Here is a 12,403-nt window from a genome sequence, read left to right as displayed (position 1 = left end):
GTCAGTGTGGCCCTATTTAACAACTTTGAGTGCTACAGCATCAATATTCTGATTGTAGTGCAAGTCAGTCTTTCAGTCTCTCCAAATCAGTGTCCAGATGTCATAATCCACATGTTGGTGCCCCTATGTACACATGTGTCCCTTTGACAGCCTTGGTGTTCCTGAACAAGTATCCTAGAGGTAACATCTCCATCAATATCTGTGTCATTTTCCAACTGTCACATTTCCAGTGTTAGTGCCCGACAATATCTATGGCTGTGTCTCAGTGGCAGTGTTGGACTGCTCTATTGCTGTGCTAGAGTTCCATTGTCCTGTATTGATATGCCTGTGCCCTTGTGGTATTATTTCCATAGAAGTGTACTTGTGTTGGTGTCCCAGAGTCTCGGTCCATGTGACAGTTTCCCTGCCTTAGTGCTCTAATCTCAATGAGCATGTTTCAGTACCTTCATGCTTGTTGTTCATGCTCTTGTAGCATCTATGACTCAGTATCCCAATGCTGGCACCCCAGGGTTAGTGCCTCAGCTTTATTGTTTGTGGACTTATCAGTGATACTTGATTAGTGATACTAAGTCACTGTTACTGCATTTGTATCCCTTTATTTATTTCCCATCATTAGTGTTCCTATATCAACGTCAGTGTCCCCATTATCTCATTTACCCATGTCTCAATAGCAGTGCCCTGGCACCGGTGTTCCAGTATCAGTATCCCTCTGTCAGCTTTTTTGTGCATTTTCCATGTGCCCATGTCAGTATCCCAATTTAAATGTACCATGTTAGCAAGTCATTCTCAACTCTGCCTACTGCAAGTGTTCTGCAATATACGATGCACAACTCTACAATGCACAGTGCCATACTGATGTCCAACTAGGTTTGAACATATGTACCAAAACATTGCAGTCTGCAGTTGTTTCAGAATCTGCAACATTCCACATTCATGAAATGTAGGACTAACCTAGCTTTGTTTTTTGTTTGGTGTAGTAGCTTTTTCATTCCTGTTTTTCTTTGCATTTTGGTATTTGTAGTCCTGAATATATAATAAACGTCAATCCACTAGAATCACGATTCAAAGTAAACATCAAATTGATACATGAATTTTATAAATTAACATGGTAGCTCCAAATTGTTTTTAACCCCTTCGCTGCTAGGACTCCCCCCCCCCCTGTGCTAAGCCTATTTTTGGCTGATTGGGTTAGTTCGCACTTAGGCCCCTGTAATCCATGCCAAATTTGCATCCTTTTCTTCCAACATAATGGGGATTCTAAAGGTACCCAGGGATTGTGGATTCCCCTAGAGGGGACCCAGAAATTATCCAAAATACAGCAAAATGTTGTTTTGTTTTTAAAAATGGGAAAAAGGGCTACAGATGAAAGCATCTTGCTTTTCCCATGCAAATAGTATCAACAGAGGTGTTGTGGTGCTGAAATCACCATTATGCCAGCTTTCCGGGGCAAGCAGACGTTTGTCAGAAAACCAACATTGTTTACACAGTTTTGGCATTTTTCTGGGACATAGCCTATTTTTGCAATTTTTTGTGCTTTCAATCTCCTTCCAGTTAATGGTAGAAACGAGTATGAAAGCAATAATGGATCCTGGAAAGCTACACATTTTAGAAAAGTAGACAAAATTCTGAATTAAGCAAGGGGTCATTTGTCTAGATTCTTCAAGGTTTCTTTATAGAAACTAACAGTTGAACATAAGAAAAATGGAAAATTAGTTGAAAAAAACAGCCATTTGTGTCAACGTTTTCAATTGTAACTTCTTCTAATTATGACAACTGTTTGAAAGCAATATATCGTTACATCCCTGGACCTTTCTGGTTGTGGGGATATATAAGACTTGTAGGTTCACAAAGAACCCGATGAACCCAGAGCCAATAACTGAGCAGCATCTTGCAATTGTTTTTATTATGTACCGGGTATATAGCAATTAATTTGGGATATTATATAAATGGAAAAATCGGTATGAAAGACACCTATGAATTTCTAAAATTGGAACAAAATATAGAGTTTAGAAATAGTAGATATTTGCACATTTCCCAAATTGTGAATAGCCATACTAGCATGAGAATTATAGGTCCTTTTTCAAAATGACTTCTTTTTTACACATTGTCTTTCGGAAGCAGTTGTTGATGAGCTGTTGACGCAGGTTGACACCTTCCTCCTCTCCACTATCATTGTCACCAGGCATGTGTGTGTCTCCGGGGGGGAGCATCTGCTGCTCATCATCGTCCAGGAGCAGGTGGCTCTCTTTGCGCAAGGCCAGGTTGTGGAGAATGCAGCATGCAACTACGATCTGACACACCTTTTGGGAAGAGTACAGTAGTGCACCTTCGCTCTTGTCCAGACAATGGAATCTATACTTCAGACGCCCAAAAGTACGCTCCACCACACAACGTTTCCTCCCATGTGCATCATTGTAGCGGTCTTCACCCGGGATCCTTGTATTCCTCAGTGGGCTCAGCAACCAACGCTGGTTGGGATACGCAGTCACCTAGGTGTGAGATACATAGAACAATTTTGTAATATAAACAGTAGCTGAAAACAGCATGTCAAACATACAGCACACTACTTGACTATGCGTACTCACCAACATGCCATGCATGCTCCAGATGCAGATTTGCCATCAGTTGTGGGATGATGCTGTTACGCAGTATGTAGGAGTGCAGTATGTAGGATGTGCAGATCCGGGATATCTGGCACAGACATGGGAGATCATCATATCCGCTTGGCACACCACTTGCATATTAATGGAATGGAAATGCTTCCTGTTCCTGTATATGTGCTCACGTGCCTGTGGTGGAACCAGGTCAACATGTGTGCAGTCAATGGCGCCAACAACATTAAGTATGTTGCCAAGGTCATAAAAATCACCCTTCACAGCTGCCAATTCATGTCCCCTAGGAAAATTGATGTAGCGGTCCTTGAGTGGGAGCCCTATTTCCTATATTATACCAAATGCTTGAAGCTTTAGGCCCTGTTAGGTTGACATAAGAATCACTGCACAAGATGCTTGTACTTTTCAATTGTGCCTCAGTTTAACTGCTTTTGTAACACAAGGCTTGCTCAAGAAAGATACAAGAACAGAGAAATAGGCTAGCTTTGCCACAAAGTATTTAAGCATATCACATTTAAGAAATATTTCTGGTAAGTGCTATGATGTTGCAAATTGTAACATGGAAACGTACCAAGGCGAATACATTGCATTACAGTGGAAAGTCCCAGAAGCTGCCTACTCGAGACACGTGGTCAGCAACAGTATATTTCGGGCCATAAATGGTATAGCGCAGCCTAGGCCTTTGCTAATTGGTCAAGTAGGCCATGCATAGTTTGTGCTACGTGTATTATGATGCTGCATCCTCTTGTGGTGTGTATCTATAAATGCTTGTGTTTTACTTCTGCTGTTCGAGCACTCAGCACCCATCTGAGGCTCCCGTGCTTGTCGAATAAATTCTCTTTATTTTACTCAAGTTGTTGTGACAGATTTATGATTTTGGTTTCTATAGATCTTTTCAGTTTCCACACTTGTATGCCATCATTGTGGACAGGACATCACGTAGCACCATGCTGAACATTCATTGAGACATCCCACCGGCGCTGGACACTGTGTACTGTAACGAACCAGTTGCAAAGACATGCAGGGCCGCCATCACCTTAACTGTTGGTGTCAAAGCAGTCGGATAGGTTCTGTGAGGCCTCAGATGGGGCTCCAACTGACCACGTAGGTCTTGAAAGGTAAGGTGATCCAGACGGAATTTCCATATAATGTCCTCATCCTCCGTGTTTGCCAGCACTGTGAACAGACAAAGTACATTTGGCCGTCTCCTACATAAAATGAAAGGGGACACATGTCAATTTAATTCCCATATGAGATGTGTTAAACATCTTACATATTAAAAGACACAGCACCAACAATGACTGGGCTGAAACAACAGGTTAATTCACAAGTCTTATGCAGAGACACCTTGATCTCATGTAGTTGTACGTAGTCAGTATGTACTTACTGACTACCTCCAAAACAGAATCGGATTATGTGAATGGAAAATGGTACATTAAGACATCTTGTGTCACCAGCCCTGGGTGTAGTTGACACAGCACATGTTTGTAACAGCAACACTGCTGAATTCTACTTAGCTGCTGTACCTGCCACACCTTCTTGCTTAAGTCGCACAGAGCACACATTTTCTACACAATGAGCACAGTGTGTGTTAGCAGGTCAACTATCAAAATTAGTTCAGCAATCTACACAGTGAAATAGGCACATTATGTAGTTAGTCTATCATTACTGTGGGTTGATTAGCCATCTCACACATTGACATGCTCACAAATATGAGAGTCCATTACACAACAAAACTTTGCACATGCACACAAATACCATATGTGACATTTGAGGAAGTACTTGCCAATGCCTGCAAACATGTGCACTGACATGTCATGTGTAGTCATTAGTGAGTTCAATGTCACACTAGCATTGAATTTAGCAATCAGGTGGCATAATACATTGTAACTAGCTAGTGTCCCATGATGAGAATTGGCCATTGCCATTGCTAGAGCATGATGTGTCCACAGGTGCGGAATACGTGCTCCCCAACAGCAAGCACGTTCATTGGCCACAATTGAATAATGCACATATGCGGTAGTGACCGCCTGCCACCGCCAATGCCCGTGCCATTGCAGGCGATGGAAACTGCAATTGCGGTAGTGAATTACACATTTAAAACCCACGGTAGGCGTGCCCCGCTACCGTGGGCCTGGTCATTGGGTACAATTAAAAAATGCACAATTGCGGAAGCGGCCGCCTGGCCCGCACGGTGTGACACCGCCAATGCTCATGCCATTGCAGCCAATGGGAACCACGATCACGGTAGTGAATTACACATTTGAAACCCGCGGTAGGCATGCACCGCTACCGCGGGCCCGGTCATTGGGTAGACTTGAAAGATGCACAATTGCAGTAGCGACCGCCTTGCCCCCGTGGGCATGTACATGTACGCATGTCATGTTAGGATGCAATACCAGAACAGAGGTGAATGCTATCCACTGGATTAATTGCAGGGTGGCCAGGGTTGGGCATTTCTGTGGGCGTCTTTCCCAGGGTTGGGCATTTCTGTGGGCGTCTTTCTTGATGTGTGCACAGCAGTGTTGGTGTGTAGTCATCTTGTGTGGGCCTGTCTTCAGAGTCACACAGTCTACATTTGAATGTGTGCAATTGAGTAGTCATACAGTGTGATTGGCCTGTCATTGTCAGTGGTGTTGATGTGCATGTGCCCCTACACATGCCAAAAACAAACATGTATGCTCCAGGTAATGGGTGCCTGTTTGTTTACATTGTCAGACATGTGCTTCAGATTGTGGGCACATGTAGGAGTTGTAGGTTGAGCACTGTGCAGTGTGTCGGTGTGTCCTTGCACTTCTGGGGTACACCTACTTGTTGTCGCTGTCAGTTTTGAGTATGCAGAGTGGATGACTGCAAAGTCTATGTTGTGTTTTGTTGATCAGCCATGTGTCTTGTTTAAGTTTGTGCTCACTGTGCTGACCTGCTCAGTCACACTGACATTATTTGTGAATTTCTTCATGCATTGCTGTCACTAGACACATTTGTGGCTCCAGTATGGTATGTGGTATGAGGAGTCATACCATCCCCTATAGATTCTTCTATGTGTTTGTGGACTGTACACTCCTCACCTGTCCACTCCTGATGTACACACCACTTCAATGCCATGTCTTCCACCCCATGCCTTGCCAGTGTGTTACTCTCCCCACCACTTCATAGTGTGACACTATACTGTGTGAGGATGATCTGTGTACAGGACCAATGTGCCACTCAGGACAGTTTCAAAATTGGTTATATTTGTTTTCTCCTAATAGTTTGAAGTCATGGTAGCTCATGTGCAGTGCATATCTTTGAGCAGCACAGTCCTCTAGCCATGTTGTTTGCATCTGTGTTTCCCTGAGTTGTGCATCTGTGGGTGATAGCTAAGCTGTATGTGTGTTTGCTGAGGTACTGCTACCCTTCCTGCGTGTGATGTTATCAGTGTGCTGTGATGATTTGTGTTGTGGGAGTTCGTGCTGGGGCACTCAGATATGTGTGCTACTGATTTGGTTGGTGTGCAAACACTGCTTGGTGTGCATGCAGTTCTGTCAGTGTATGTTACCTTGTACTTGCCTGATGTGCATCCCCCTGATGTCCAGCTGAGTTGTCTATGTGATGGATTGGTATGTGCATCTGTTGTGTTTTTGTTGTGGATGGATGCAGTGTTTGGCCTGTGTTGGCCCTTTCTACTGACAGCCACAATGTGTTTGTGATGTTCTATTTGCATGACATTGTGTGTGAGTGGTTTGTGCATTGTGATACATTCAGATGTATGTTGAATGTGTAGTGTGCATTTCCTGTGTGTATGTCACATGCAGCAAGGTGGATTCTTGTTTCTAAGCTTGTTTTGAGTGCACAGTAGTAGTTTGTCCTCCTATTTGTGACCTGTCAGGATTGTGGATGTGCATGCTTGTGGTGCACTGTGACACCATGTTCACTTGATGATTGGTGTGGTGTCTATGTTTGTGTTAGCTGATTTGTCCCATTGATCCCAGTTAGTGACCATGATTGTCTTTTGATGATACAATTCTTGTTTGTGATGGGGTATGGTGTCTGTTCATTGGTCCAGAGTGACAATGTTATGTATTCCTGTTCTGTCTAGGGTCGCATTGCCTTTCCACTGTTTGGCTGCACATGTTTTTTGTGAGATTTGTGTTTTGGCTATTGTTTTTGGGTCAGCATTGGTTCAGACATCCCTGAGTGTGAGTCTGACATTTGTAGATGCACCCCAGGGTGCGTGAATGTTTCTCAGTAAACCCACGGGACCCTATTTGCACCTGTATGTGTGTTTTTCACAGGTGTAAAGCATTGCAGGTGTGAGATGGGTAGATGAAGGTACTACTTGGGTTTGACAGTCAGGGAGTGTGACAATGTTGTGTTGGTGGCATACACATGTCAAGTAAGTTGACACAGATGTGTGGCTGGTCACTGTATACTTCTGACACTTCCTATAATTTCTGTGCCTATGCATAGTTTGCATTGATGTATCCCTGAGTTGTTGCACAGAGGTCACTGTGGTTTAATTGCACTCACTGTGCCACACAAGTCTTATTTGAGGCCTAAATGTAGTGTGATATGTTCCTCCTCTTGCATGTGATGTACACATGCTATGTGGCTTGCTCCATGGTTTTCCAGCACTGTGCACTTGTCCTCCATTGCTGCTGACCTGTGGTATGGGTATGTGGCAGAGTGTCAGTGTGGGATCTTTCTGAGGGACTTGACGAGCAGTGTGAACAGTTCAGTGGTTGTTCATATGCAGTGTGAGTCTTAATTTCATAATAATACTGAATCACATGAGTGGAAGGTAGCTGTGAGGAGGAGGGTTGTCCAGCCCCTGACCTTCTGTGCAGGGTGTTCATCTTCATCCCCACCTTCCCAGCCAATCTACCTTGCCATTTGATGTATGAGGCGCGAGGCCTAGTCACACCTGGCTGATAAATTGTGCAGGGGGGCACAGCAGGGGCACATAGCATGTGCCCAAATGGGTGTGGGAAGCATACTGTTGGGTGGGTGAAGTTGGAGCCATGTGAATCTGGCCAGAATTCCCATGCCTGGTGCCGGCATTGCCTAATACATTGTTTGCATGTTTTCCTACGTCTTCACCACTGCGGTGACTTGCCCGGAACATTGCAGTGATTTTGCTGTTGATGGGTGACCCAGGTGCAGAGGTGTGGATTATAAGTATGGCAGGACATGTGTGAGTACACTGGGGGATATGTTCCAGGCCCCACCAGAGTGTCTGATGTGGACAAGAACAGTATTTCAGCACAGGAGTTGCGAGTTGTGGGTGTATGCGGAGTTATGTTTTTATGTACCTGCGGTGTTGACCGCGGCGACATCTTATTTGCTGGTAGTGGATGAGGTAAAGCAGTGAAAGGGCTTCAAGAGCTGGATCCATAGCGTTCAGGACCACGTGGAGGTGACCAGGATTCGAGTTTCGCTCTCCGCAGTAGTGCTTCCGCCGTCTCCGGGTGGCTGGATTCTACACTGCGGTGTGATGGGCTGTTTGGTGTATCGTGACTTATCCAGCAGTCGGGACATCAAATGCACAACAGTGTTTCTCTATTGGCTCCCTCTGCCACCGTTGCGGGCAGAAATGTCTGGCGGATCACGTAACTACGCAGTGGACGGGAAATGGGCTATGTTTACCCATTGCAAAAAGTTTGTCAGAAAACTTGGCTATAGTCATCAAGCCTTCAAGGGGATGGGATTGTGCTTTGGGATAAGGATAATTATGACAAGGAAGTCATGAAACAACTCTCCAACCCCTTTCACTATAGAGCTCTGGATGAGAATTACTAAAATATTTGCATTCTCAAACTACTAGTTTGAGAATGCAAATATTGCACATTACTTCTACAGCATTAGAAGAAGGCTGGAGATGCAAGAATTAATTTGATTTTTTAACCACTGATTCATATTAGATACCGAATATATATATACTTCGTAAAGTACATAAAAGTACCGATAAACCTCCTGGAAGACTGATTGTCTCTGCATGTGGGTCCTTATTGGAGCCTCTTGCGAAAACATAGATACTTTTCTAGTCCGGTTTGTTAAACAAAAAAGATCATATGTAAGGGACATGATGGACCTGATATCTAAAGTTGAAAATCTGCCCTATGAGAATGATAAACAACTTTTAGTATCCTGTGATAGAGAATCATTGTATTGTAACATACCACAAGATAAAGCCTTGGCAGTTATGTGAAATACTTTGGACCAACGAGACCAACCACATCAGGTCCCAAAGGAATTTATAGTATCATTAGCTACATTATGTCTCAAAAATAACTTTTTCAGCTTCAAAGGCTCTCTTTACTTGCAACTAAAGGGAGTTGCGATGAGATGTAGCTTTTCTCCAGAAATAGCTAACCTGGTCATGAATGAATTTGAAAATCATTGGATATATAGCGACACCAACCCATTCAAAATCTATATTGGGTTTTGGTGCCGCTATATACAGCAAAAGATACACAAATGATGGAAGGAATGCAGAACAAATCAAAACATTCACCCCCAGTCAAGAGATCTGGGTTAAATCCATCATTCTCTTGCTCACCATGCCACCCCAGTTTAGACCTGGCCATATGCAAATCATTCTTGACCCTGTGTCTCAGGGAACAGTCCAGCCTGAACTGCGAGAAGAGGGGTGAAACCCCAAACCGGTCCTAGGATGTTTGTTTCCAGTTCAGGGAGGACCTGGCTTGGCAGTTCAGGCTGGACTGTTCCCATGAGGCACAGAGTCAAGACTGATTTTCATATGGCTGGGTCCAAACTGGAATGGCACGGTGAGCAAAAAACGATGGATTTAGGCCCAGATCTCTGTACTGGGGTGAATGTATGACATTGTTCTGCATTCTGTCCATCAACTGTTGTTTTTGCTATATAGACGACATCTTTATGATCTGGACAAGTGTTGATCCAACGTTGACAGAGTACCACAATTGGCTAAACATGAGGACACCCGATTTGATATTTACGGTTTTCAAAGGACAAGGATAAAATCAATTTCCTAGATGTCCTGATACAACATAAGGATGGCCATTTAGAAGTCAATCTGTATACTAAACCTACAGATAGGAACACTTTGCTGCATTTCACAAGTGGACATCCATACAGCTCCGATTTAGGAGGAATTGCACTAATAAAGAGGACTACTTTAATAATGCAGAGACAATGAAAAACAAATTGCTCAATCGGTGTTATCCACGCAAGTTAGTTAAGATAGCCCTCAAAAGAGCGTGGTATACCCCATGAGAGGAGTTACTTACACCAAAACAACGTCCTGAAACTGCACCTCTTACCTTTGTATTAACTTATGGTCTTAAAGCAAATAAAATAAAAAAGATCATTCTAAACAATTTGAGACTAGTGAGCCATCTAGGGGTACCCAAGCCATTATTTGCATTTAGAAAAGGAAAGAACCTCCGTCAGCAACTAGTGAAGGCAGCCAAAGCTACACAACCAATAATAGAAAAAGATCTGAGGGAACAGTTGAATGTGGAACTTCTTGAAATATACCTGACCCCTTCTGTTTTGATCTTTCCCTGTACACAGGTAAGATATCTGACACTGTATCTTGATGACTTCCAACTAGAATGTGAAGAGTAGCAGAAAGTAATACAGCACGGGGTTTTTGGTTAATTTGGTGATAAGTATATGTCTTTTTTGTTTTTCTCTATTTATTGGTAGTCATATCTATATAATTTTATTTTTCACTTTTTCATATACCTCTATTTGTGCTCGATACATGATTGGATTTCGGAAGGTCTCCCGAGGTTCAATACTTATTTTAGAAGGTTCAAGTCCCGGTGGAGCGTGGCAGGCTTTTGTTAGTTTACCTGTAAAAAAAGAGTCTTTCTTTTGTGTCAATCATCGACACGCAATATGTACGTCAGGACGTATTAGACCCGGTCACCTGATTCGGTTGACTGAGCGGGTCTGAATAGTAGTTACGGATGGGCCATGTTGGATTGCACTGGTTGCTACAAACTGATTTCTAACGGTAAGGAAGATACTCTTTAGGGGTCCTTGGATAGACCTACTATGTTAATAACATGGGTGTTATGGCTTATATATATTTCTTACTTAGAATAGATGATGAATGTCCCCGTGAGGTGTTGATCTGACGTGGATGTGGCATCCACCTACTCTCTCCCCCCTGCGTTCTTCTCTCTTCTTTCTGGGTTTCCTTGACCGATATTTCTGTATCAATCGGTAAGGTATTTCTCAGTACTTTGTTTTTAAAGAGTGTAATTTCACTTCGTTGTGCACACCGTTTCCGTTAAAGTTTCTGAATAGAAGCATATGGAGCTTCGAAACGCGTCAGGCAAATCCACTACGGAGCGGCTCCTACAAGCGGATCCCTGTCCCTACCTACCCATGAATCAAGCTGCTGGTCGAGTGCTACTTACAGGTGGACAACTTTGGAGCAGAATATATATATATATATATATACATATATTATCTACTGGCAGTCGCCAGTAGATAGTTATAGTTAGGACTTATTTTCCATAGGAAAACCGCAACATTCTATTCCCAAGAAGTCTGGTGTCGGTTGATGAATCCTCGCGAAATTTTCCAAACTTTTGGCCAGCTCTGCTCCGCTCTTACACTGAAAGTTTCGTGGTGATTCATCAAGTGGGGGCCGAGAAAAAAGGGGGGTCCCAAAACATGTTTTCCCCCAGAAGGACCCCCTGGGGCCCCCTTTTTTTTTAAAACGGCGTGCATCCTATCGCGTTGGGTGCACGGATTCTCTTGCGTTGGGTGCGCGGATCCAAGGAAAAAAAAATCGAAATTGTTGGGAGATTAAGATCAAGCTTAAGTGTTTTGTTCTTGAGTAGCTCTAAAAAGAGCTGTTGTGTTCATTGAGAGTTTTTGGTACTTATAAGTAAGTACCTACACAGAGTCTAAAGTTGTTGAGGAAGACTCTGTTTCCTTCATCAGTAAAGTGTACTCCATCTCTCCTATCTGTACAAGAAGAGAGGGGGGACCAGGAGCTAGTTGTGGTCCAGTGTCTGTGCTCCGTGTGTCATCTGTATTACTCAAAAGGAGACACTGTTCCAAAATAAGGAGAAGAAAACGAGAGAGGCTCAGAAAGATTAGGGGAAACTGAAGTCCTAGGCTATTATTGGACCCAAAGGCTCGAGGGGGAAGCACATCTTAATTTCTCTTGTTGCCCTCACACACCCCGAGGGATGTCATGCTTCATCATTGGGCGTTTTGCTCCTCGTGGGGCCGGCGCTGCAATGCCCTACGGGTCCCCCGGAGGGTCACTTTAGCGGAGATCTTTTAAGAGAAAACGCTGTTGGGTGCATGCAGGTGTGTGGTTTGGGTCCTAATAAAAGGCAAGTGGTGATGTGAGTGTGTCAGTGACGCGATAAATTAAAAATGTCGGAGGGTTGCTAATGAAGTAGGATTTAATATAGGTGGCACCCTTGACACGCTAAAAAACCCGTAGGTTAGGTGTTACCTTAATGGTAATAATGTTCCATCAGGTGACTAAAATGTGGTCGACATGTTTCGCGCCCCACTGGTCCAAAACGGATCCGTGGTGCTTCCTCAGGAGCGACTAAAGGTTGTGAACTGTGAATGTGAACTGGGGGGTACTACCCACAGTCTGTATCCGGGCGTGCAGGTAAAAATGGCCCTGCTCTCTGTATCAGAGTAAAGGTCGCTCCTGGATAAAGGCCTAGGTAAACAGAAAGGGAAGAAAAATAAGAGCATCCTAAATGTTAAAGAACGTTCATCTATCCAACAACTGGACATGAAATTCGAGAAGAGTACATAATTACAAGTAAACCAAGGGCATC

The sequence above is a fragment of the Triturus cristatus genome, chromosome 5_2, assembly GCF_964204655.1.
Source record: "Triturus cristatus chromosome 5_2, aTriCri1.1, whole genome shotgun sequence".
NCBI lineage: Eukaryota > Metazoa > Chordata > Amphibia > Caudata > Salamandridae > Triturus > Triturus cristatus.
This window is presented reverse-complemented; position numbering follows the sequence as displayed.